A 24,819-nucleotide genomic window follows, 5' to 3' on the forward strand; every position below is an offset into this window, starting at 1 on the left:
TGATTTTTGAGGGTTAATTTTACACCCTGCTAATTTGCCAAAATTTTGAATCAGCTTGAGTAATTTGGGAGTGGAATCTATGGGATTCGTTAAATACAAGATCATGCATCTGCAAAGAGGGATTGTTTTACATCTTCTTTCCCTATTTGGATCCCCTTTATGTTTGCATCTTGTCTTATTGCTGTAGCTAGGCTTCTAATACTGGATTGAAGAGAAGTGGAGAAAGAGGAATTTTAAAAAGCACAAATTTCATCACCAAGAGCTGTCCGCAAAACGTGACAAGTTTCTAATACAGCAAAATTGAATGAATGGTTTGGAATTCCAAGAAGTACTTGAATTGACACATTATCAGAAAGTGTAACCAGGCAAGCACTTTTATTTTTAAATTTTTTGGGGGAGTCCGGTCGTGGGCCTGAACTTTGGGCCTGGGAGCTGTCCCTCAGTTCTTCAGCTCAAGGTTAGCACTCTACCACTTGAGCCACAGAGCCACTTCCGGCTTTTGTTTCCTGCTTATGTGGTGTTGAGGCATTGAACCCAGGGCCTCATGCATGCAAGACAAGCGCTCTACCACTGAGCCACCTTCCCAGCCCCTAGGCAAGCACTTTTAAGAAATGCAGCTACTAGATTTCTCATTGAGGGCTTTCATAACACTTTGTGAAATACAAGTCAGAACCTCATTGAAGACTAGACAGTTTTCCCTCACCTTTCTGTCAAGCTCAGTTATTATCAATCAACATATAGCTAATCTTGAATAATCCTCTAATAAGAAAATGTTGATGGAGTGTTTATATGCAGAAAAGCTCGGAAGGCTAACTTTTTCCAATTGGCCTGAATGGTTGAGCCCCACACTATTATCCCATGTCCATACGGACTCCAGGCATAATTCCAGGTATGTGTGAACACCTTTGATGTGCAGGGAGGGCAATCCACCTAGGCCCAGTTGTAAACACCCCATCTCAGACCCAACTGAAAGTCCTCCATCTTTCTTGACCTAGGGGCTTTTCATTAACCTCTACCTCCTTGATCAGATCTCCTATAAAACACTGATCCTGTGCCAGCTACCTCACACAACCTCTATCCTGCTGGAAGGGCTGTGCCCCTGGCTGTTCCTCAATAAAGAGTCCTTTCTGTTGGTGATCAAGTCAGGCCTATTCCTTTTCCGTTCTCCTCCATTTTCCTAACATATGGTGCTGACACCCAGGAGATAAAAAGCATCAGGAGTAAGTAGGTGCCCTCTGCCAAGGGGCCACCCACCTCCTTGCCACCTCTCACGGAGCCTTTCTGCTACCTTCCTCCTCCTTCCAAGGCTTTTCTTCATCAGAAGCACAGAGCCCTCTGAGCTTACTTTGGGCTAAACAGACACCTGAAAAACCTCCCAGCCTTTGCTTTTGTAAGCAGTGCAAACAGTGGATGGCCACGCTGCTGTGGCTTGAGGTATTATTGCCCCTCTGCGTAAGCTCAGAAAAGGCCTTATCTCTCCCCCTATTCTCTATCCTTTACCCTGTCCCTGGACTCTGATCTCCAGGCAGGAGGCTCTTCGCTGTTTACCCAATACCTAAAAGCCTTCAGGACAAGGTAACTGACATGGACACCAGGAGGGCAGGACTTCCTCCCTTCTTTCTTGTCTCTGGGGTCCAGAGACTCCAGAAGTCTCTTCTTTCCTTATACCCTTATACCCTTTAATAAGGACCTTTGGGGATGCCCTCTCTTAATTATTGGGATCCATCCGTCTGGCTTCCCAAAGCGCCAGCATTGCCTGTAGCATCAGGACAGGCTCCATAGTCCTACCAAAATTTCCAAATTGTCTCCCAGAGACACCCCATTGGCATGCCTGCTGTCTGCACTTAAGACTCTGGGCTGACTGATTTACAGTCATAAAAAAACAAAACTGACTTGTTTTTATTCCAAAATCTGGTCTCATTACCATGGCACTGCTGACCTAAATTCAGAACCTTAGGTTTTACTCTTGCTGATTTAAACAATTCTCCAATGAAACTGGGAGGAGTCTGAGGTCCCCTAAACCTAAGCCCTCCTCAAGCTCTGCTCCAGAAAATCCTCCCTTTGCTTGTTCTGTTCGGGCCACCAAGTCCTTCTCTGACCTCCACTCCAGAGGGCTCCCTCTCCACTCTCCTGCCTTGCTCACCAAGCCCTTCTCTGCCAGGAGCCACCCAACGTTTCCTCTAAAAAAGTAACTCCTTATCTTGTAGCAACTCAATCTGTCTCTCTCCCCCTCTCCATTTCCCTCTATCTCTCTTTTCTTTGATGACCTCCATCACAAAAGAACCTTTTCTCCTTCCTTGCTCTTCTAACTACACTCTTGGTATTTGCAGTTGGTCCATATTCTCTAGGCTAAAACTGTGTCTTTTTCAAGCAAACTCCTTTTGCTGACCCAGGTCTCTGTGCCTGCCTGTCTGCATGCTTGTGTAGCTGACACAAGGTGGGGGTGGGCATAGGCCTCCAAAGGTAAAACAACAAGCTATGAGTCCTGTTAAAAATCCCTCTAAACAAACCCCTCCATACTTATATATTTCTCAACCCTCTTCTATGGCTAATACACCTTCTTTCCTTCCAGGCCATAATTAAATGGTCCTCTGGTCTGGACATTTCGTTAATCTGTTACTGACAGAGGCTGGCTGACAAACACACTGAGGACATCTTCTGTCTTTTGCTGCTCTCTCCCTTTACCACCCTGAAATCCCATAGTAGAAACAAGCCAATCCTTCTTCTCTTAGGGACTTAGACAATAATACAGTCCTTTCCTCTTTCCTGAGTCCACTCACTTCAAAATCTAGATTCTTAATTTCTCCTCTAAATGGCTACCGAAGAAAAATCCCTCCCTCTCACCTCTTCCAATAACTTTAACCAATTATTCAAACACTAGCTTTTCAGTAACTTCATTATGCCACATCCTCCCTTTAAATGTCTTCATGGTTAAAAGTGCTATCTTTTCCCCCTTACAAACCTGTTCAACCACCTCCTCCCCCAATTCTCTCTACATGCCTTGGAAGCTGATCCTAGCAAGAGACAAAGACCACATGATGGGTTTTTCTTCAACCCCCACGCTTCCACCAACCTATCTCCTCTCTACTCTTCACTCTTCTAGTGGTTAAAATGTTCAATTTAAAATTCTAAACCACCTCATAACCAAAATTGATTTAAAGGGTTCCTTCTCTTGTTGTCAATGTTTGTTTAAAGGTGGAAATTCTGTTTGTCAAAATTTGCCTTGCATTTTGTTTGTTATTGCCTTGAACACATGGTTTTTATCATATTGGTCAAAACAATATCACTTTGCCATTGGAATTCCAAAAAATCTTATGGCCGATTTTCATTTCTTTAAAAACCTACGTGCCTTAAAACGTTTAAGTGTGTGTGTGTGTGTGTTTGAGAGAGAGAGAGAGACAGAGACAGAGACAGAGACAGAGACAGACAGAGAGAGAGACAGAAAGCACGTTCAACATAATCTCATTATAATACATAAAAACTGTGTAAAAATTATCTTCTTATAATTCTTTGTAGTGATATTTCTCAACAAATGTGCTGTTTGTTATAAGAAAACATCTTTTTCAAGGGTAGTAGTAAAAGTAGTGAGACCCAGCTCAGCTCCTAGCCAGCTGTGAGGATAAACACCGGTAAGGAGGTAAAAATTTTCTAAAAATGTTTGTTCCACATATTTGTTTCTGTCAGAAAATTTGAGTATGTAGAAGATGGTATGAATATGCCTTAAAAGACAGTTTATAAGTAAAAGTTTGTATGTAATTGTTGGCTGTGATTTACATTAAAACTATCATGTCATTCTCTATGACCATCTAAAGTCAAGTGTCTTAACCAATTTTTGTATAAATTTGTAAGCAACAAAGCAGGAGATTTGACAATTCATCCGAGGGACAGATTCTGGCCAAGATCTTGCTTGGACTATCCTACCTCCACTATGGTAGATTGGACTTCTGCCTGACTCCATCACACAGCTGATTCTTGGTAAAAGACTGCTTTAGATTTACAAAAACTAAGACTCCTGGAAAACTCTCTGAAAACATTTCCAAGCCTGACCTGAGAAAGCCAGCTGCATTGTTATGGTGTTAAAACATGTGTAGGCCAGGACAGCCTCTTGTAAAATTGGTTATCAGGTTTTCCAGGCATCCAAGCTATGCTCAAACTCTCATCTCATCAATTGAGTTTTGTCATTGTAGAGTTCTGGCAAGTATTTGTTGATCAATTCTTGACAGGATGCATGTAAGCTCTACTTGTTCCCATTAATCTCTGGTTGCTTTAATTGGAAATAATAAAAGATTTTTGTGGCAAATATTGCAGTTCAAAGCCAGCCTGGGCAGAAAAATCCCTCTGAGACTCTATAGTCAGCAAAGAGCCAGGCTGGAAGCAGGCTCAAAAATTAACGAGCCAAAGGCTAAAAGTGGCCCTGTGACTCAAAGTGGTAGGGTGCTAGCTTTGAGCTGAAGTGCTCAGGGAATGCCCTCAGGCCTTGAGTTCAAAGCCTATATCTAAGCCACAAGCACCTACACGTCCAGGACAAGGTGGAAAAGAATAAGAGGATATGATGTCACATCAGCCACTTCGTGCCTACCTTTTCAAAATTAACCAGAGCCAAGCGGTCAATAGACACAAGTTGAGAAGCTTGTCCATCTACTGTCTGTATCTGTCTAACTTCTAACTGGACAGGAATTTACATTCTTGCCTTTGTTACCTGCTATTGATAGGAAATGATCAAGGTCTCACACCAGGCCCTTAACTTCTCCAATCCAGGCCTAACTTCTGACTGGCTATGGGCTCATGATACAAATGGAACATTTATGGCTTGTGCCCAGGGTGTGTTTTCCTGTGTCACTCATATGAACTAGTCCTGCCACCTTGTCAGCCTTTTGACTGATCTCATCATTTTCAAGTTTCTCTCTAACAGGATAACAGCCCTCACTCAGGATCTGGGACCAAGTCAAGGCCATCCTATTACTGCAGGCAACCAGAGGCTTTGCTGACACTGCCCTGGATCCAACACAGACCTGAAAGATCCCAGCCCCAGTGACTCCTTTAAACCCTCATGCCAGCAGGAAATAGCCAGAAAAGACCATGATGCCCCTCCACCTTTTATACTCCTTCAGGGTTACAAATGATGGGAATCTGCTTTGTTCTCATAACTCCATGATACTCCCACTCATCACAATTCTTTTTATGTCTCAAAGACCCTATATGAAGAACTTGCCTCTCACCTCTTGGCCCTAACATTCTATCAAGATGGAATATGATGGATTGACCCTGACCCTAAATCCCGGGTATTTGTGAACTCCTTTGAATTACAGGAAGGGCAATCCACCTAAGCCCAGCTGTACACATCCCATTGTGGTCCCAACTGAAAGGCCCCCCACCTTTCTTGACCTAGGAGCTTTTCATTAACCTCTACCTCCTTGCTCAGACCTTTTATAAAAACCCTGATCCTGTCCCAACTCCCTCGCACAACCTCCAAACCCACTGGAAAGGCTGTGCCCCTCACTGTTCATCAATAAGCAGTCCTTGTTTGTTGATGATCAAGTCCACCCTATTCCTTTTCCACTCGCCTCCATTTTCCTAACAAGGACCATCTGTATTCTATGGTCCAGAAGTGAGAAAATTAGGTAAGCATATATGTAATTTTGATTCTACCCACATCAGTTATCTATCCAGACCTGTATCAAAGTGAGAGGATTTTAAAAGAATTTAGTGATTTAAAATTTAAACTTAAATGTAGAATGAAATTAGTTCCAACGCATTACTTTAAGATATTTAGAAACAACTGAGCAACCTAAAGGTCAATAAGACTTTTTATTGGAAGGGAAGGAATAGTGTTATTTGGTTCTGTATATTCTAAGTAATTTGCAGAAAGAATTTACAAAATAAAATTTACATTTGCAGCAGATTTGACACTTATTAATTTTTGTATATTGAAAGGAGCACAAGCGTCAAGAATATGTCGATGCAATCCTCTAATTTATCTCTAAATGCTTATGCTTCTGGTCTCAATATTAAAACTTCAAAAACTTACTTTTTAGCTAGTTGTGCAAAGGGATTTCGTTTCATCATGTCAGTGTTGAAGAGAGTGTGTATGTGCATTTCAATGTACAATGCATCTGGATTATTGTCAAACTTTCCATTTTTCTTCCTTCACTTACCCCAATCCCATCTTTCCCTTCAGGTTTTCTATTTATATTCTCACATATGTACATTGAGGGTTATGACTGTATTAGTCAACCATTTCCATCTCCATTCTTCTGCCCTATTCCCATTAAGCCCAGCTCTCCCTTTTAAGACTTGTTTCAACTTCAGGGTATTTTGTTAAATTTCTCTCCCTTTGGCATTTGGCTTTGGGCTTGCCACATTCTCTTCCATGTTTGACCTACATAACTGAATATATTTCTCCACATTTCTAATCTCTGAATGGCTGAGATAGGTCTCTTTTACTATAACCATTCTGTCCTAAATTCAGAATTGTATTCTTTCTTTGGTAGTCTGCTCATCACAGGGAAAGCTGTAGAACTCAAGGCAAATAGGGTGGAAAAGTGTAGTAGTGGAGGTCATTAGACATTGATGAAGTAAACTATATAACTCATGAGTATAGATGCAAGGGAGGAACTGGGAGAGAATGAGGGAATGGAAGACAGTGTATGAAAGGAAATATACTCATTAACTGACTCACATAATTGGAATCTCTCTGTATATCACCTCTGTTATAACAATTAAAGTCATTTGAATAAAATTCTTCCATGCAATGTACTAGCCTAAACTAATTCCTTTGAAGAAAATCTACAGCAGTTAGAACAACAGTTAAATTTATTAGAAAGAAAATACAATATTTAATTTGAAACATGAAATATTTGAGTTTAGGTTTAATATTAATACTACATAAACCAGTAAAAATATGTTCAGGTAAAAACAAAAAAATCAGAACAAGTGCTTCAAACACAACAAGTTATCCTTCCCTAGCTGCGAAAGAGGCTGAGGTCTGGAAGCCTCCAGACTAATCATAATAATAAACATGTTTGAGGCATGACTAAAAGGAAAATGTCAACAGTGAATGATGAAATTTACTGAATGTGAGGCTTGTGAGTTCAAGGTCTAGTACTAGCACAAGAAAGGCATGGTGGAGGATCTGTAAGGTGTATCACAATAGTTTCTAAGTTAAACACCAACTGTGGCAACACAGTAATTCCTCATCTGAGACAAAAAGAGAAAAAAATTAGTAGGGGTCAGACAAGGAGAGGAAATGGGCAAGGAAAAGAATGAAGTAAAGTGAACATAAAAGGAGGGAAAAAGAGGAAAAGGGAAAAGAAGGAAAAAAGAGAGGAGAGGAAGAAAGCTTAATGACATTAGACTGAAAATTGCCTGATACAAAATCAAACAATATTAAGCGCAACAATTAAAACTTTGTGCGTCAAAATGAATGATCAACATGGAGAAAATAAATGGTATGAGAGAAAACATTTCCATATATTTTTGAGTTGATTACTAACTGCAATGAATTAGAAAATATATAACAAAATCCTACAACTAATCCACACACACAACATTTGATATTAAAATGATAAAAAGGATTGAAGAAACTTATCTATAAAGAATATATAAAGATAATTGATTAAAGTATATAGATGTTCAATATCAATATAAATGAGAAAAATCTAAATCAAACTTACAATGAAATAACTACTTTATACACGAAGTATGGACACAGTTTTAAAAACTAAATAACAACAAGAAGACTAACACATGCTGGGAAGCACGTGAAAACATTGTGAATCCTAGTTTATTTCTGTCAGGAATGTAAAACAATTAAAGATTGTATTGAGAGTCTTAAAAAGAAATAAATATAGTTTTACATAAGAATTTGCTTCAGTACTTCTATTTCAACAAAAGAGAAAGCAGGGAGTAAAAGAAATATTTGGAGAATCACTTCATGACAATTACCACTAAGAGATAAAATAATGTAAAATCACAGATAAATGCATTGCAAAGGAGGAAAATTTTACTACTTTTTACATCAGGCATGAATTTTTAATACAATAAGCTAAATAAAATGCACTAGTCATAAAGGCACAGCCATGATATGACTTGCCTTACTGAGCTTCCAAGAAACAAGAACTCATAGAGGCAAAAGGTATTATGGTTCCAGAGGCTAGGGGTGAGAGGAAGAGGAACTGCATACTTAATGACCAAACAGGTTCATATATGAAAGATGAATAATGATGTGAATGAATGGAAGGGATGACTGCCCAACAAGTTGGCCATATGTAATTTCAGTGAATTGTACATTTAAGAATGGTTAATATCACAACACACGATAGAAAAGACTTATACTCCTTAAACTCAAAAAGGATTTGCAGCCAGGCACCTATGGCTCATGCCTGTAATCCTAGCTACTCAGCAGGCTGTGATCTGAGGATCACGGTTCAAAGCCAGCAAAGGCAAGAAAGTCTGAGAAACTCTTATCTCCAATAAACCACGAAAAACCGGAAATGGCTGTACCTCAATTGGTAGATCGCTAGCGAGGCTTGAGCTGAAGAGCTGAGGGACAGTGCTCTAGCCCAGAGTTCAAGCTCCAAGACCAACAACAACAACAAAAAGATTTGCAGCTACCCTGGGCTACATAACAAGTTCAAAGTTCAAAAGCATTCTGAGCTACATAGTAAGCACACCTGTCTTCAAAAGGAATATGGAAAAATCAAATTTTGGATTCTGTGAATTTTACAGAAACATAACTACATGCATATCTATTTTTTGTGTTGAAATAACAAACAAATTGTTTTAAAACATGTTAAAACAGGTTTTATCTGGAAATAGGCACTGTACATAGCATTAATAACATACACAGGTGGACAAACAAAACAAATTATTATAATGTGCATCTTACTTTTAGTTTTCTATATATTTTCACTGAATATTGCTCAAATATGCCACATATTACAGAAACACTTCCCCCAGTGGATTCCTTAGGATATATTGCCACACATGTTAGCTAGTAGTAAAGTTCCTCAGAGATCAATGTCTATTACTGAGCAAATGTCTTTCAGGTTTTGCCATTACTGATATTTCAAATGTTAAAACTCTAGTCACTGCAATATTTATTTTCAAAACAAAATTCTATCTTATACTGGCAATAAATAAAAATATTCAAATGGAGAGACAAGGAAAAACAAACCGTATCACATCAAATGAGGTTAGGCCAAAAAAAGAAAATAGAGTCAGGAAAATCTTTTTGTTGCTATTAACTGTCTGCAGAGAACTCTGAAGTTGAGCTAAAAGTGGAAATGCTATGAGGTGGCAAGTCCACCCTGACATCTCAGAATGCTGAAAGCTGGCCACAGAAGGGTTAAAACAGACAATTCTTGAGAGGGTTAAGAGACTGGAGTGTCACACTCCTTCCTTAGTGCTGGAAATGCTGAATTTTCAGTGCTGTTGACCTTGAAGGCAAAGGTGATGTGTATATCACGTCTAGACATTGTCTGGTTGCAGTCTCCTCTATCAAAACAAGGGAAAAAAGTTTCTCTCACAAACTCTGTTTCGGCTCTGATGGTAATATTAAGATAGATGCTTTCTTTATTTTCTTGGTCATGGGGCTTGAACTCTAGGCCTCAGTACTGTTCCTGAGGTCTTCAACTCAAGGCTAGTGTTTTTCCAATTGAGCCACAGCACCACTTTGGTTTTCTGGTGATTAATTTGAGATGAGTGTCTCAATGACTTTCCTGACCCTGCTGGCTTTGAACTGCAATCCTCATATCTTTGCCTTCTGATTAGCTAGGATTATGGGTGTGAGTAACTCGTATCTACCTAGCTAGATGCTCTATTTTTTCATGTATCCATGGTTACTTGCTCTATGTAAATTCAAGAAAAAATGTTTGATTGTAGAGACTCAAGGCCCAAGTGCTACTTAGCCTTGGGAACCCTGGTTTCACTATATCTCTCTTTTATATTTTTTTTGCTTTTTTCTGCTTTTTTATTGTGAAAATGCTGTACAGAGGGGTTATAATTATATGGGCTAGATAATGAGTACACTCTTATAAAGCATTGTAGCCTCCTCATTTGTTTTCCCTTCCCATCCTCCCTCCACCCCCCACCCAACCAAACCTCCTCCCAGCCCAAAAAAGTTGTAAAATTCATTTTCGACATAATGACTTGTGCATCTCATTGTTGCAATGGGTCCACTTGTATCCCTATTTAAACGATTTGTTTTTTCCCTTCCCCTACACAAATTATACCAACATCAAATACACTGAAAGTAGGGGTAATATCGTGGGGGAGGGACATACAAAGCAACAAAGAAATAGTCTAATAAATGCGTTAGAAACAATTGCATGAAAGAAAAAAAAATTTGAATACATATCTTAAGGTTCATTTCCCTAACATCAACTTATCTGGCCTTTTCTGCTTGACTCAGACATATACTATATATTGCAAATAAGGGAAACCATGGGACCTATGTTTCTTTGGGCCTGGCTTACTTCACTTAATATAATTTTTTCCAAGTCTTTCCATTTCCTAACAAATGGGGCAATGTCATTCTTTCTGATGGAGGCATAGAATTCCATTCTGTATATATACCACATTTTCTTGATCCATTCATCTACTGAGGGGCATCTGGGTTGTTTCCCTATCTTCTTAGCTATGGTAAATAATGCTGCAATAAACATAGTCATGCTGGTACCTTTAGTGTGGTTTTGTTTGTGAACATTTTGGTAAATATCCAAAAGTAGGATTGGTGCTCAAAAGACTCCACATAGAGCTCCCCTATGACCCAGCAATCTCTTTTTCTTTATATATGTGTTTGTCTGATTTTCTTTGGCTCCGGATTAATATATAACTATGTCGGATTATGGTTAACAACAATTTTCCTCTACAATGGTAAGAGAAATGTCAATTTTAAGAGACATATCAGCAAAGGAAAATTGATCAATAAGAAAAACTGGTTCCCAAAAAGAGCATTTGAAGAAAAAAGGAAGAGATAATTGGAGAGAAGAGGAAATGAGAGAAAGAGACAGAGCTAAAAAGAGACAAATTAGAAAGAAGGACGTAAAGAAATCTAATAAGGAGGAAACAGAATGAACAGAGAAAACCATACAAAAATAGTCTTGTAAAGATACCTTAGAATCAGACAGACAGATTTCTAGAAAGGCCACAGATTTTATTATCAAACATAAGCTAAGTATCAGGTAAGCTAAGGACCATGGAACAATCCAAAAACTATGTAAGGACAGTAATTTAAGTATAAACACGTTTCTCAGTCCCCTACCACATCCAAAATTGTATGGGATCACATTATTTCAGCAACTCTTGTAAAACTTCATTAAGATAGTTCAGTGTTGCTCATGAGGATGTGATCTCTGACAAGTTGCTAGTGAATCTTCACCTTCCAGAAGTCACCTACTTGGTGTCATTGAATCACATAACAAATGTTACCACCTTTTCTCATATCAGAATAACAAGACACAAAGGGAAACAGATCTGCACTCAACTTAGAATATAAGATTTTATAATTACTTAATCTACAAGTCATCTTTATTTGATTTAGAAACATGTTCCTAAAGCTGAAATTGTTTTTGTCCTTTTCAAGCCTGGACACCCTTAGGGACATAAAATGCAATGTAAAAACGTGAGAAATTAAAAAAAAAAAACACCTCACCAGAGATCCTTTCATTCTTTCTTGATGTTGACAATGATCAGAAGATTCTGGAAGCATGGCTGGGAGATTGGCAAATGAGGTAGTCAGGAAAGAACCTCTGTGATTTAGCCCCAGATTTTCCTGTTGAAAATATTCTAAACGAGCTGGAAAATCATAAAGCCTTCTTGGGAAAAGAATTTTTTCTGTGTCAAGTAGAGCATTAAACTCTTCACTAAAGGTGAATCCACAATCTATTAGTTGGTAGATAGGATAAAAGCAATTAACTTCTAGGTTAATATACATATAGGATTTTTAAAAATAATGTTCCCACAAAAATAAATGAATAATTGAAAGAAAAAACACATCCCAACTTTAGTACAATTAGTTATTACTGAAATACACTTAGGGATGTATGAAGTACTTTTTATTAATGCAAAACTATCCTAAGGACTCAATTTAGAATTTGTGCTCTACCTCATTCATCAACAAAATTAATAACCATAGAACAATGTATGTGAATATTCCATATCTGTTCACCAAACTCATACAGGAAAAATGCATCCAATAGATATTTCTTGTGTTATAATTTCAATTATGGTTGTCAAGTATACAAATTTTTTTCTGTATACAAATACTCAGAACAACCTTGCACAATGCTGTGCAATTTGCCATTTAACCTGCTTTGTCCAAATGGACATCAGTAAAAAAGATATAAACACCAGTTTGAGAAGTCTCTCACATTCCTAAACATTGATATGAAAAACTATGGCGATCTTGCTGGATATACAAGATTTAATAAAGACACATCATAAAATACTAGTAATCGGAGTGACACAATGCCAATTAGCCACCCACATCCAAGGAAGGAGAACACTAAAGTCTTATATGTTACTTAAACAATATTAGCACAAAATACTAAGGTGAGGACACCCCAGAATCTAGATACATAAAAATTAAAACAAATAAATAGCTTTGTCATTTTATATTTTCAGTTGTTTTATTACACAGGAAAAGCTATTATCCACAATTCTGTATATTTTAAAATACAATATTATGGAATGGAAACTCATAATATAAAATTAAATGAACTTTACACTGACATTTACCAAAACTGAAAATCTACTCTGTACACATCAGTTAGGTTGTTTGTGTTAGGAAAGACAATATGAATCATTTAAAAGCAATGTTTACACATTAATATTGGGTTTTTCTACATCACCACGATGTTTCTTCAAAAAATTTAGAAAGAGGGCTGGGAAGGTGGCTCAATTTTAGAGTGCTGGCCTCGCATGGATGAGGCCTTGGGTTTGATTCCTTAGCGCCACATGAGCAGAAAAATCCAGAAGTGGTGCTGTGTCTCAAGTGGTAGAGCACTAGCCTAGAACTGAAGAGCTGAGAGATAGCCCCTTGACCCACAATTCCGGCCCAAGACTGGCAAAAAAGAAAATAAAAACAGAAAAATAACTTAATAGAATTTATTGTAGGCTGTGTCTATATTCATAATGCTTGAGGTCAGGAGTATTATAGACTTCAAGGTGGGATATTTTATTTTTGCTTTGTGATTTGGACTATTTTCATATATACTAGTGATTGAACATACCTCCTTAAAATTTCAAAATTTTCTATTTCAGATTATTTTATTAAAATATAATCTTTATTTAAAAGACGGCATTGTAACTGGGCTCTGGTTGCTTAATCTAAGTTACCCAAATGTCTGAGACCTTAGGATCATAGATTGAAGACAGCTATGGGAGGAAAGTCTGGGAGACTCTGATCTCCAATAAACTACCAAAAATAGTTGCCAGTAGAGATGTGACTTAACTGGTAGAGCATTAGCATTTGGCAAAAGAAGCTCATGGTCAGTGCCCAGGCATTAAATTTAAGAAGGAGGACTAGCACAGAAAAAATGGTGTTGGATTGTATTAAAATATATTTTACCAATTGTTTTAGAATACGTGTTTAGGAAGTCTCATTTTAAATGATGTAAAACAGGCTCATTATTATACTGGAGAAATTGGCATTTGTCCATAACAAATAAACCAAGTGGAGTGTAACCCTGTTAGTAACAATTTAAAAGTTGCAAACGCAAAAGGAAGTGCAGAAGATAACAATTGGTTGAACATGTTTCTATAAGATATTTGAAAGGAGTGCTTATGCTTCACTGACTTCAATTCCCAAAAGGAATTTCCAAAGTGAAATACTTCTTTGAGCAGATTGTGACAAGAAGGATAACATTAGGTAAAACTTCAGAATATGTAAAAACCATACAAACTTGAGCAAAATACATTACTTCAAATTTTCTTCAGTAACTTTTCATAAGGCTAAAGATCCCTGACCAACACCTCCAGAACAGGCAGGAAAAACCAACATAATAGACCTAGCATTAATTCTCGGGTCTTCATCTGGCCCACAAAAGATGGACGGAGTCCAAGGAAAGGTAACTGTGGCCGCTAGCCTGTTCCCCAGCCTCCCTTAGCAACGGGGAGTCAACTCAAGCGGGAAAACTCATTTATTAACACAGTACAAGTAGTTTTTAAAGCAAAAATGAGCAGTTGACATTGGAGGGGAGGAAGAGGAGCCAATCACTGTCAAGGTCATACCCTATCATGCACCTAAGCTTCCATGGGCTGGTTACGCACAGAACATAAAGCAAATTGGGCTCTGCCCACTCAATTCCTTCTCAGCACCATCTTTGCTACCCATGTGCCCTACAGATTCTGCCTTTTTTGTTTTAATGGCAGACCCACCTCCCAGTTAGTTATCTTTTTCCCTCCTTTGTAAAGGTTATTTTAACAGGATTACATTGATAAGGATAGCATTGGCCACTGAAGAGGTTCAAGGCAAGTCTGGGGGTCGAGGTTTGCCAGACAAGGATAGGGAGGGCCCTTGTTCATGATCGAAGAGCCCGTCCTAGTTATCTCACATCCCTACCTAGAACAATAATAAACATCAGTCTCACCACCGTTAGAAATGTCTGAAGCAGTTCAATTAATTCCTGGGCACATATAAAAGTCAGTATCTTGTAAGGTTGTCCTCTTCAGAACATAGGAGCAGCCTGGGTATTGGGAGTTCCACACATGCAGCATGGTGAATCCTCGTGGGCTCCCACACTCAGTCCATTCTACTATAGTCCAGAAAAACAAGGAACATTTAAAACAAACTGCAGACATAGCAAAGCAATCCTGGGCACATGGTGTCTTTAAAATGAGCCAGTTCCTTGTACATGCCTTTAAACGAGCACAGGGTCAAGATGACCTTTGAGCTTTACTGTCAGCTCCCAATGGCTCCCAACATCTCCCCTGTCTTTGTTTAAAGAAGCGAACCCCCCTGTATTAGGTTGGGTGGATCACCTTGTCTGTCTTACCCATCATCGGGAACTTCTTCAGAGTGAAGCGGAAGGCCCTGTCTTACGTTGGTCAGACTGACACCCCCTCTTACCCATCTCTGGCCGCGATTCCTCTCGGGGGAAATTCATTCACTTGGAGCTTGATCTTATGTAAATGTCTGGCTAAGCTCATAAGAGTTTTGTACTGCACGTATAATGCAAGGAAAGTATAGGAAAACCATCAGCAAATGCATGACCAGGCCAAGCAATGTCATTAGCAGTCCTTTAACATTAGTCAGGGATGGAATAGCAGTCTGCCTCTTCAGAATCCAGAGGTGGGGCTTGTTCTAATCTGGCTATTTGCCTGTGGGGTTGAAAAAGATCTAAAGACAAGATATTTGATGATTTCTGCATTGCCACCACTAATCACTGCCCAGGTCACCCATTGAGGTTGATGCAGATTCCGTAGGGCCATATCCCAGACTGGGAGGGTCAGGAGAGCCAACAGCTGGAGTATCACCATCTGCAATTGTTAGAGAACACAAGAGATTCTCAAGGTCTGGTTGCCCTTGGGGATAGTTCGTAATTATCTTTCTGGCTTTCCTCTTTTAAATACAAGCCTTGACCACCATAGCTGTTTTTCTTTCCTTGTTAGTTTGTTTATCCTTGGGCATCCTCTTGTACAGAGGAAATGGGTAAAAACTTAAGGTTCCTGGCAGGGATCCAAATGGGGACTGTCTCCCCTTTGGGAAAAACACATCCAAATCTCCTGCCCATGAGGGGGTCAGGACCTCTCCATTGTTGTGTCAGGGGGTCCTTCCACCTGACTTTCAGTTGGGGCTTAGGGTTTAGTTGTTCCCAGTGCTTCTGAAATCTGGATTCAGTTACCCCTTTTGAAAAATTGAAAATATTAATGGTAAAACAAATCTATCTGTATCTGTATATGGGGGCTAACTCCCCTTATTTGTTTTAATAATAACTCCTTAAGACACTGGTGATTTCTTTCTATAATTGCTTGGCCTTGGGGAATATAGGAAATTCCTGTAGTATGATTAATATGCCATTTGTCAAAAAATCTGACATTGCTTTACTAACAAAACAGTGTCCATTATCGGTTTTAACTTGTGCTGGTAGACCCAAGGTGGCAAAGCATTGAAGAAAATGTGCTTATGAATATTTAGTTCTTTCTCCTGTATGTGCTGTGGCCCAGCATGCTCCTAAGTAGGTATCTATAGAGACAAACGTATATTTAAACTTACCAAAGGCTAGGAAATGAGTAACATCCATTTGCCAGAGGACATTAGGTTTAAGGCCTCTGGGATTTAACCCTGGTTGTTGTAATGGGGATACTTTTAAGAAGGGCTGGCATGTTGTACAGGTATGTACTATCCTTTTTATGTCCTTTACAGGAATCTGAGGAAATCTATGCTGAAAACCTCTCCAATTAATGTGGGTTAAATCATGCAAACAGGTAGCCTCTTGTAACTTTAATGGTTGTGGGCCAGTAGCTAACTGGTCTACAAAATTATTGCCTAGGGATAAAAACCCAGGAAATTTTGAATGCTCTCTCAAATGTTGAATATGAATAGGAGCTCCCCACTCTTCTAATAGGCTCATAAGGGTAACCATAAGAGGGGAAATAGGGTTTTCATCCAGCTTAATGTGTGCCTGGGGAATACAAGGGAGCAAGTTAATCATATATAGGCTATCAGAATACAAATTAAAGGGCTTTTGAATGTCCTGAAGGGCCATAATTATGGCTAACATTTCTTTATATTGTGCTGACCCTTAAGAAGGCTGAAATCTTTGTTGGCTTGGGGTCTTTTGTTGTTCCTCAAAGTCTGCATACACAGAGCCTGCTTTTCCTCCATCAGTAAAAACATGGAGGGTGCCACGAATAGACGTAGGAGAAAATAGAGATGGTATTTTGAGGGGAAGTCGCCATAACATGACAGTCCATTTGGATGGCCCATAATGGCAGTCAATTTGGCCTAGAAACCCCTCCAAGGAGATAGCAAGACGAGCATTGGCTCGAGCGACCCACTCAACATCTGCCATCTGAAAAGGAAAAACAATGGAGTGAGGGTCAAGGCCATAATGCCTTTTGGCTTGGGTCCTTCCCTTGACAATAGCATCTGCAAGTTGGTCTGCCTGAGAGTACACCTGAAGTGTGCCCCCAAGGGGAGTGTGAACCCACTCTAATGGCTCCCCTGTTTGAGTTAAAACTGCAGAAATCAATGTAACACCTGCAAACAACCAAAGGGAAAATGGGCTCAAAAATAAAGTCCCTCATTAGGGAACATTTATCCAGCCCTTTTTGGAACTGCAAAAATATTGCCCAATGGCTATCTGTAATTGTAATAACTTCTTGGGGCGTCCTGTCTTTTAGTAGAGCAAATAAGGGCTCAAGAGTGTCTTTAGGGACAGGAACCCATGGTAACAGACAATTGACTTCCCCTAAAAGATTCTGAAGTTGGGTTAAGGTTAGAGAGGCTAGAATATCCAGCAAAGGCTTAAGGGGTCTGGCCTGAGTCAAGGTAAAGTGGTTTCCAAACACCTTATCAGGAGGTACCTTTTGAATTTCAGTGAGAGCTATGGTAAACTCCCTTCCCTTTTTAATATGGCAAGAACCTGGGCCAGAAGGCCCTCCAGCCGGCTCAGGTCTTGGTGTCCAAGAATTATATCATCCATGTAGGCATAGGCAAGGGAGGTATCTGAACCCAGAACAGGCCCTAAAAGTGTGGCCAAGTATTGTTGGCAAAAGGCTGGGCTATTGGACATTCCCTGTGGCAGCACCGTCTATTCGAAACTCCGATCAGGCTGGAAAAATTTAAGAGAAGGGATGGAAAAAGAAAACTTCTTGCAGTCATCTGGATGCACGGGGACAGAAAAAAAAAACAAAACAATCTTTAATATCAATCACAACCAAGGTCTATTCTGAAGGTATAGCAGGAGTCCAGGGCATGCCTCGTGGGGGCGTTCCTCCTAGCTCCATCCTTTCATTTACCTTAAGTAGATCTTGGAGTATATGGCAAGCCCCAGAGGCTTTTTGAATAACAAATACAGGTGTGTTCCAAGGACTCATAGAAGGGGCTATATGCCCAAGGTTTACTTGTTCCTCCACCAAAAGGTGGAGGGCTACAAGTTTAGGTTTGGTCAATGGCCACTGTTCCACCCAGACAGGGTTTCCAGGCGTCCAACTGATGGGAGGTACTCAGGGAACAGTGGCCTTTAGGATTGGGGGTGCACCCGAGCGGTTCCCCTATGTTATTCTCTGTAATTATGGAATTTAAAAAAAATCCTTTTTCTTAACTCCCTCTAGATCCTGTTTAAGCCTTTGTGCTTCTTCCCCATCCAGGATATCATCATAGGAAGCTTGATGGTCCATAATGACCACAGCATCCATTTGTCTTAGCATGTCTTGCCTTAGTAAATTGGCAGTGAGGCTGTTTGCTACTAAAGGGCATATCTTTCCCTGTTCTCCATCTGGGTTAGTCCATTTCATAATGGCAACCATCTCTTTGGACTGGGAGTTGCCCCCTACCCCCAAAATAGGGGGCCCAGATACAAGCTTCCATTCCAAGGGCACTTCCTCCTCCCTGAGTATGGTTTGATCTTCCCCCATGTCAATTAAGCAGTGAAACCTCTTTTCTCCTATGAGAATACTCATTTTAGGGCTTAGTCCTTCCACTAGGGGGACGGTCCAATGGGCTTGGGTCGTCCTGCTGCGAGGCTGCCTGTGCCTCGCAGCAGAGGGGGTTACTCCTTGAGTAAACAGGGCTAGAGGATGCCCCTCCCCTAGTTTAAAGGCTTCTCATCAAAATCAAACTTGGCTCGACAATCCTTTTTCAAAAGGTATCCCTTCCTGCACCTGGGGCAGGGTGTAGGGGGCGGTTTGGTCCCCCCCCGCCGGGCCAGTTGGAGGGGGATTGTTGTCCCTCTTAAAAAGCCCCTCCTGCCCGCAAGAGACCCCTCCCAGATGGTCTTTGGGTCCCTTGGCCCTGGGCTGCCAGCGCCTGGGTAATAGCCTCAGTCATTTCAGATGTCTGAGCATCTAAAGCTAAAGCTAATGATTGGGACTGGTGCTGTTGCTGTCCCACATTCTGGGAAGCCACCACCCATCTGCTCAGGGAACTCTTTCTCAATCCTGCGCAGGACATGCGGTGGTCTGCATTCATCCCTTCCCAGACCAGCAGCTTTACAAACTGATCTCAGAGGTTCCCTGCTGGTAGCTTGCAGTGAATGCTCTGTTGGACTCATTCTATAAACTCAGCTAGAGGCTCACCAGGTTTTTGCCTCACTCCTGCTATGGGGGACTCAGTAGGCCCATCATCCAGTTTGTACCATCTGGCAAGTCCTGCCTGCCTCACCTGGTCACAGTATGGGCCAGGTATTGTGGCCTGTTGGACACCAGTGGAGTACCCTTCTCCTGTCCCTGTTAACATGGCATAAGTAAAAGGTATTGCGGGTTGAGGCTGCCGGTTATTCTCCGCTCGCACTCTACATTCCTCCTTAAAGAAAGCACACTATTTAATCAACTGAGAACTGGTGAGAACAGCTTTGGCCACATCCAGCCAGTCCTTATGGACACATGGGTGATAAGCAATGTCCTGTAATAGGGTCTGGGCCCAAGGAGAGTTCGGGTCATCCTCCACCACCCCCTTGTAGAGCTCTTTAAGATCCTTAGCTTCCCATGGATATCATTCCAAGGGCCTGTTAGCTCCTGGTGCCAGATTGACCAGATACACTTGGGGGCGTGAATCCTGTGGCCTAGGCTGCAGGCCCCCAGGTGGCCCTTCCTTTCCAGGGTAAGCCTCCGAGTAGGTTACTTCCCCAGCTCTCAGCTCCTCCACGGATCGTTGGTAGGAGTCCAAGTCTTGCAGGTCCCTCTCGCATGTCCTTTAGGGTGCCCTACCCTATTCCCCCCACAATCGGGGGAATAGGGAGGGAGCCTACGACTATCAGGGGCACCTGAGTCAGAGGGGGTAACTTTCACCCTCGTTTTGACTTCCACTGTGCATGTCTCAGAGCATTCTCCCTCCAATTTGACCCATTCCTTTTCCTTCTCACTTCCCAAGTCCTCCTTTATTCCTTCTAGGCCTAATGTTGCCTCCTCCTCCTTCTTCTGTGAGATAGCATTAACCATAGTAAGGGTTTCACTTACCCTGAGAGACTGTTTAGCCTTGACCGTTGTCTTTTCCTTTTGTGCCCTACTTTTGGCGCCATATGTCAGGTATTCTTCTGTCCCACAAAAGACGGACGGAGTCCAAGGAATGGTAAGTCCCCCGCTAGCTGGTTCTCCAGCCTCCCTTAGCTCGGGAGACAACAGACACAGCAAGGAGTCAACTCAAGTGAGGAAACCTCGTTTATTAACACAGAGCAAGCAGTTTTTAAAGCAAAAAAGACCAGGTGGCATGGGAGGGGAGGAAGAGGAACCAATCACTGTCAAGGTCATACCCTATCATGCACCTAAGCTTCCACAGGCTGGTTACGCACAGAACATAAAGCAAATTGGGCTCTTCCCACTCAATTCCTTCTCAGCACCATCTTTGCTGCCCATGTGCTCTACAGTAAATCGGGCTCTGCCCACTCAACTCTCTCTCAGTGACATCTTTGCTGCCCATGTGCTCTACAATTAGTAATTCTATATATGGCACGATCAGGATTAGTTTGAGAGATCACGTGCCAGAAATGATAGTGAGAATAGGATTAAGGATTAGTAAATAGGCAGATACTATCATTTGTGACAGTTACTCCTGTACACCAAACCACAGCCTCATGTTCCTGCTGATAGTCTCTGGCTTATTCTTAAACCCAGTTCTCCTCCACTCCTAAAAGTTGGTCTAAACCTTCCAGCAACACGAAATGATTGAGAATGTTAGAGGAATCTTGTGTTTGGGAAGTAGAACCAATTTTTGCTTAAGGTAAGAAAAGCTAAAAATATCTTCCCCTTCCTGTGACTTTCTGCATCTTCTCATTAGGACTTGTCAGAGTTGACGAGGTCTGTCCTTTGAGGAGGTTAATTCCTTTCCATGGGGTGCCCACCTTCCAACACTGGTAGGCTTCATTGCTACAAATACAGAAAAAGCACACACTACCATAATATGTACAACTGTGTGTAGTCACATTGTCGTGTACAAACATGTATGTACTCAATCAAGGAGCACTAAGAAGGCTAACAAGGCAGGAGCAGAAAAGACACACCTGTAGGAGAAACAACACAGAATACCAAAATAAAATTGCAATATAAGAAGACTCCAGGCAGACACACAATTCACAACGTCACTAGAATTGTTACCATGCTCATGTTACAGCTGGGCAAAGTGAATAAATTCACATGGGTTAACAACAGAATCTCTTGGTCATGGAGTTTAAACAAAGCTCTTGGCTTTCCTCGTCTGGAGAACCATTCAACTTACTCTCAGAACTTCAAGAGTCATTTTCAGTTGTCTGCATGCACATAGTCTACTGGAAATGCAAACTCATGAACTGCAAATCATTAACCCCAGAAAGGAGTAACACATGGAGTGTAGACTCAGGTCCTACACCCATCTTAGGGTTCTCACCTCACATTATTTCCAGAGCCTGAGATTCCTTCAAGTTACAGTTGTCAAGGTCCACTGAAGACTGGCTGGGCACCTGCCTCGCTACTCCAACTATGAAGTGCAAAACTGTACTTCATAGCATTTCCAGCAGCAACGAGGGAAAGAAACGAATTTACAGAGTTAAAACAATGGTGGGTGAAGAGGCACACATTAAGTAGGTTCTGCCACCCCACACTTCCAAAAAAAATCCCAACCCTTTCAAAGCATCTGTGCTTCAGTGGACACTACAATTCCCACAATGTGGTAGGCTACCCTAGAGGAAGCTGGTCTTACATAGGTTGGACCAGTGTCAGACTCTAAGTCTGAGGAGTTCCTTGATGCATAGGGAAATTTATCTCCTAACTGTGTCAGCTAACATGAGTTTCTACTTTAAAATCACCATTTGCCTCTTGAAACATTGTGAGACCAATCAGATAATGGAAATATATTGGGGAGAATTACATAATTTCACATTTTAATTCTTAGTTATGATAATGTAATTGTGGTTATGAGATTACATGGTTTTTGCTTCTGTTTTTGCTTACCAGGTATGATTTGCTGACTGTAAATTACTATGTTTTTTCCTTAAAATTTAGAATATCTTCCATTGCACCTTCAAAAGGTTTACTGACACTAAACTGATTCCTTGACCAATTTCACCTGTTCTAATATATATATATATACATATGTATATATATATATGTATATGTATGTATATGTATATGTATGAATAAAACACCAAAATCCTGTATCAATTGAGATTTTTCAAAATGTAACAATTGCCTAGAAAGTTCCAAATTCCTTCTATGAACTCTTATAGAATTTTTGGTTGTTTCTGAATTTTGTCTATCCTTTAAAGTTTTTTGGTTTTGTTTTCTTATATTTTTTCCTGTTGGTTGTGTGGCTTGAACTCACAGCTAGGGCACTCACTGTCTGTGAACATTTGTTGTGCTCTACTTGCCTTTCATTTCAGAATTTCTTCAGCTAACTAGTGACATATTCCCTTACAATAGTTTCTTAGAGCATAGTGCATTGCCTCCATTACTGTTCAAAGAGATGTTGGCTTGTGGTGATCAGAATGAATATGGTAGAGGAGTGAAGTTTAGGATAGGTGTATGTTGATGTGAAGCTTGCTTCTTTGCCCCAAATCAGCCTTTTTTTGTCTTTCTGTTTTGCAGGTCTTAGTCCTTATTTGAATTCTTACCTCCTTGTTTCTGAAAGTTTCTCTCAGTAACTCTAAGCTACATAACATGGGGACCTAAGATTTGTCTTCCCATTAGACTAAGGAATAAATATTTTCACTCCCTCCATCATATGTGAGATCCTATGCTTCTCTCTTCAAGATTTATTGTGATTTTGGAGGATCCTTTACACACAACGTGATTGGGGAGGATTGGAGAGGAAACTTTCATGCCTGAAATTCATTCCTCAAGTGTATGGGTTCTCCATGCCTCTTTTGTGGACCTGATCTATTCCTCATGAAAATGGAGATCGCAGGTCATATTTGGATGTATGTATTTCCACTTGAGAGTTTTTATAATAATATAAAGAAAAAATATTAGTTTTTTTCTGTAAAAGTAAATTCCTGAGAGGTAAGCAGAATAGGATATCAAGTGAAAACTGGAGTGCTTTCAAGATTTACTGTGTAATTTAGTTTTCATTGTTCAAGGTTACATTTTTGATACATTTATTTCTAAGTACTTTATTTTTCTACTTGTATAAAGAGAACTTACTCCCTATATTATTCTTAATTTTTTATTGCTCACAAATGTAAATCCAATTATTTTTAAACACACAATATTCCCTAGTACTTCATTGAACTGTTATTGAACATAATAATTTTTAGCGAATTATTGTAATTTTCTAAATAAAAAATAAGGTGAGATTTGGGAGCCAGTTGCTGCTGCCTGTAATCTTCGCTGCTCAGTAGGCTGATTTCTGAGGATTGCAGTTGGAAGCGAGTCCCTGCAAAGAAGTATATGAGACTCCTGGGACTCTTACTCCCGTTAACCATAAAAAAAAACAGGGGTGGAGCTGCAGTTCAAGGGATAGAAATCTAGCTTTGAGTAGAAAGCTCAGGAACAGAACACAATCCCTGGGTTCTAGGCCCAGGATGACATAAATAAAAGATAATGTTATCTTCACAAAAGATAATTACACTCCTTCCTATCGACACAGAAATGGACATTTCTATTGTCAAATTGATTTTCCTTGCAACTCCATTTCCTTCAACTTACAAGTGGTAACAGTAGATAAGGATATCTTGTTGCTGATTTTAGGAGATTAGTATAGGAAGTTTCACCATTAGGTAGGATATTTGTTATCAACTGTTCTTTTTGAAAAACAGATATTTTTATTAACGTATTTTCAGTACACAGGGTAGTCTCGTGGTCACAGTTTAATGCAAGAATATAATTTATTTCATTGACCTCACTCAATCATACTTCCTCATCCACTCTCCTTCCTAATATAATTTTAACCTACTTCATTATATTGTTTTTGTAAATGCTTTTAAAGAATTTTGATAGAAGAGAATAAACATGGTCAACATTGTTTACTTGTATGAGAATAAAACAATGAAACATGTCCAAACTATTTTACATCATGATGAAGGGAGGGAGATGTACCAAATAGAATACATTATAAGCATATATGAAAATGTCATATACGAAATCCTACATATATAACTGTTAACACTTTCTTTTGTTCCTGTTTGAAGTTTCCTTTACCTTTTGTTTTTCCCCTCTGAAGTTGCTCTCTACCACTTAAATCTATTATTTTGATCAACTTATTAGAGATTATTTTGGATTTTACTATCCAGGTTGATTTTAATCCCTGGTCTTCAGATCCTATCCTACTGACAAGATAGTATTACAAGCATGAGCCACCAGCATATGAGTCTATATGAACTTTATAAATGTACATTTTATAAATGTGCCTCTGCCACTGGGGTTATCTTCCAATAGCTCTATTTCCTGCTTATTATTATTATTATTATTAGTAGTAGTAGTAGTAGTAGTAGTAGTAGTAGTAGTAGTATAGTCCTTAAAATCTGTCAATTAAATCTGAAATCGGGCTTCTCTTCCAATAGATATGCTTTTCCATTGTGGTCACACTTACTGACTATTTGCATATCTGATCATTGTTAATAAAATAGAACGTGTAAAGTAACAAAGAATAAAAACTGTGGACAGAACTCATTTATTTCTCTGGTTCCGCTAAGTTAGACTATTATAGAAAAGTTTACTTTTCTACAGAGCTGTTCCAAGGACCAAACA

This window comes from Dipodomys spectabilis, unplaced genomic scaffold (genome assembly GCF_019054845.1).
Source record: "Dipodomys spectabilis isolate Male_0828 unplaced genomic scaffold, ASM1905484v1 ptg000012l, whole genome shotgun sequence".
NCBI classification, from domain to species: Eukaryota; Metazoa; Chordata; class Mammalia; order Rodentia; family Heteromyidae; genus Dipodomys; species Dipodomys spectabilis.